This window comes from Dermacentor albipictus, chromosome 1, assembly GCF_038994185.2.
Source record: "Dermacentor albipictus isolate Rhodes 1998 colony chromosome 1, USDA_Dalb.pri_finalv2, whole genome shotgun sequence".
Lineage (NCBI taxonomy): Eukaryota > Metazoa > Arthropoda > Arachnida > Ixodida > Ixodidae > Dermacentor > Dermacentor albipictus.
This window is the reverse complement of record NC_091821.1, coordinates 482,886,062-482,889,839: the sequence shown is the minus strand read 5'-3', so window position 1 is coordinate 482,889,839 and position 3,778 is coordinate 482,886,062. Positions and strand designations below refer to the sequence as shown.

At 48.4% G+C, this 3,778-nt stretch overlaps 1 pseudogene; it reads right to left on the bottom strand.

Annotated features, from left to right (window-relative positions):
- Nucleotides 1-3,257: 3,257 nt before the first annotated feature.
- Nucleotides 3,258-3,437, bottom strand: LOC135901483 (U2 spliceosomal RNA; annotated as a pseudogene).
- Between the last annotated feature and the right edge of the window lie 341 nt (nucleotides 3,438-3,778).

Here is a 3,778-nt window from a genome sequence, read left to right as displayed (position 1 = left end):
GCAAGCCACCAGCAAATGAAAAAGAGTAATTGCACAAGAAATCTCTGACATCGCGTCACTCGTCTTATCGTAATGACGTGACAGCTCGTGCTGCCCCATGTGCGCTAGTAAACAGGCTTTGCCGGGGATTCTATGAAGCCTAATGTGCTGAATGAGAGCAAGCAAAGCGCGAAACATGCGATGACTAAAATAGACATGCGGTCGTAACGCGCTACTCAATGCCTGCACGAGAGTTTTATAAACTTTTCAGACATCGACTTTCTCACTTGGATGCCAAACGAAAATTTCATGTGACCGTGCTCCTTTGGTCCTCCTAGCTTTAGCGAGAGCCATGTCTCATGCAAAGCCCCGCTTTTTTTTTCAAAGATTAATGTCCCGACTCTCCCTTTAAGAAGAACCTGAGAACATTCAAAACAGGCTTGTGTTATTGTAACTTGAGCCGTCAGAAGTTTACTCTCAACATAGATCTGTGAAAGGGAAATTAGAGATCTTTAGACTTCCAGGTTTGTTTGTTTTTTGAAATATTCATCTCCGTGTATGTTGTTCTCCCTGAAAAATGTCTCAACACAAGCGAAGAAAACGGAGGCCTCGTGCCTTAGTGACTAAAAGACAGTGTTGCTGTCCTCAGCGTGCCCGTGCACGCTGAGGAATTTCATGGCGCACGCCGTGAAATTCGGCTTATTCTCCGATATGTGGGTCACAGTTATGCGAAATGTGTGGCGGAAATTTGCCACGTTTCGTATTTGTTTAGCTTCACACGCGCTGTAATCTTCGCTGATAGGGAACGACGCATCCGCGAGAAGCAGCTGTCAAAGTTCATGACGTCACGCGGAGATACTGCAAGAATGGTATTGCATTCTTGTATTTATTGTGAATTACTAGGCGCTACTCACAATAAAACAGACGTGTTTCGTAATGCCACATAGCAGTCGAACTACCTAGCCTAAAATGAGACAAAAGACCAAAATTAGTTGCAGCTGTTTTAGTGAATTGCGCTTCTACAGAAATATCCACTTTAGCCGTGAGCGGGGCCTGATAAGCCTGAATGCATTTAAAAAAAGTAAAAAAAACCAACGATGGGTGGCGATGCCACCTTCACGTTTCCGCACCAGTACACCGTGACGCCATGGATTTTGACAGCGTCTGCTCGGCGCTAGTTAAATCTGTATCGGCGAGTGCATTGCGTTCTAAACGAGGTAAAGACAGCGTATAGCAAGTTTCGAGAACATTCATTGCGCTCAACGGTCCTAATACGAGAACATAAATTTGAAATCTGAGACGCAGTACTGATGTACCTTCTAGTAATAACTTACTATTGCGACATTAACGAAAATAGCGTTTTCAAAAACTTATTCTGTCCAAACTGACGTAGCGCTTCTCTTTAGCGTCCATATAACTTATACCCTAGTTTCGCTTTAATGCCGGTTATGAGCAGTTTGTTTTCCTAAATAAGAAAATTTCTGCGCAACTGCACGCGAGTATTTTGCAGAACGTCTTCAATTCGCAGTGGAATTAAGCCACGCGGCAGGCAGATGTGCAGAACATCTCGTTTTGTCGCTGTTTCTCTATATTGTCTGTTCAAGCGTGTTTACGAATTCTGCTTTATTGCTGCAGAACACTTTTTTTCATGTTACACTTCATGTTAGCGTCCCTTGGCCATTGGACAATTTAATGCATGTGGAGAAGCTGGCGACACAATAGTTGGCAACATTTCAAATTGAGTCCGAATAAATCGCTCACTCACACTCACTTTGTCCCTACATCCACTTTCCCTACAGTGCAGTATGGATAGCCAACCGGACGTGCGTTTGGTTGACCCTCTTGCATCTCTTCCTCCCACCTCTTCCTTTCTCTCTCCGTAGTCAAACCGTGCGTATGGCACTGAGTCCAGCGGTTACTGCAAGCGACACACAGAACGCCTACGCAAAGTTTCCTGCACGAACTAACTGACTTTCCAACAACCCCGCTTTGCAACGCTCGAATGTCCTTCTGCGTGTTCCCCTCCATTTCATTGTGGCCGCGTAGATGTACACTTCTGACAATCTCGTGCTTGCTTGAACCACGCGTTCGACGCTTATTTTATTGCGATGGTAAATATATGGACACTCCAGGCGCATTTCTGCCGCCGCTGTCGCCTTCTCATGTGATGTTCCGTATAAAGTCCAAGGGCGATAACATCGTCGCCGCACGCTCCGTATGCCGCATGTGCTAGCGAAAGCGTATGAGGGTTAGCCAACGAGAATGGCGCGACTTCACTCGCGCAAGGGAGGAAAGTGTGGAGGAAGCGCGCCGTCTTCCGTCGCGCGCAAGGCACCGGAGGGAGGGGGTGGTCGTTTTACTACGGCGGCGGCTGCGTATGGCACGGCCGCGCGCGCTCTAACTTGAAAGCGATCTGCGATGACGACAGAGTGCGCCGAATGCTGACAGCTTCGTGTGATAACACGCGCTAAGAAATCTCCCCCGTAGTGCCTTGGCAGAGTCACGTATTCAAGGAGCAAAGGCCCTCAGGTCTTCTCTCTCGTACCCGCTGTTACTCGCGCCTGCGCAGAAACGTCGAGCACCGCGAGAAACGCCACGTCCCGTTGTACGTACAAGCAATTCCAAAAATGCCGCCCAGGTGAGCTGTATCTTGAAGCCATCTGCGACGGGCACTGCATTGAAGCGAAAGGCAGCCCGAAGGTCCATTCGCTCACTGCTGCTGCCGCGCTTCCTCCCTCCAGCGTATCGATAGCGAGGTCGCACGGTCATCGAGTGAGATGTGTTCATGTTTGTGCACGCGTGACACCAAACTTGTTAATTTAGTTCGTAAGCGAATGTTTACAAGTTCATACGGCCCAGAAAACTGCTATCCTTGCTTCGTATAGCTGCTTAAAAATTTGCTATCGCAATCAAGGCTTCACCTTTCGGGCGAAACAGCAACTTTTTTACAGCGAATCTGTCTATGGCTAGGATCTGGAAAAAAGTGTGTCCGAGATGTTGAGAAAAGCAAATCATCATGTTGGCCGATCCTGGTGATATATAGTGTAGAAAGGGTCCAAGCTCAATGACACATACCCCTGTGGTTTGGGGGCCTGTAATGCGCCCTTGAACTACCCTTGTCACACTTGGGACCCAAAGAGGTCCCCAGGCACATTGGTAAGAACAGATGTTTTTGAAAAACATTTTTCATCAACTTTTTCACAGCGAAGCTGTATATGGCTAGGTTCTGATGAAAAATATGCCCGTGGGCAAGACCCGTGTAGATCGACAATTCGTCCCCCACGTAGGCCGATCCCGAAGATTGTGCAATACCGGGCCGAGCCGCGGCGGAAGATAAGCAGGCTTTGAACACTCCGCCAGCTTTCAAAAATAACTTTCATAACTTAGGTCCAAATACAACAAGTATCAGATATTGAGCTGATAAGAACTGATATTACACCTTGACCCACGTCGGCCATGTCTACGTTCGCACCGCCATCTCTTTGTCGGCGTTCCAAGGGCTTGTGTGTCTCCTTTCCTTTCCTTCCGTTCTCCCATGGTGGCGATGACGTAAGCGCGCTGCCCTCCAGGACCGCGAGGTGGAAAGAAATGCGAACCGTCCATGTGGCCCCGATGCCGCAGACTTGGAAGGTTTCACCGGAGCAACGGCCAGGTTTCAGAGGTATTATGCGCAACCAATTTTGTGTGGCCTGTGTTGTTTGTGAACGCTTGTGATTTTGAGTGACCTTGCAACCATTGCTGCACTGCGGGACGTCGACCAACGCGCGATCGCCCTGGCTACGGTGAAGCAGTGCGTGCC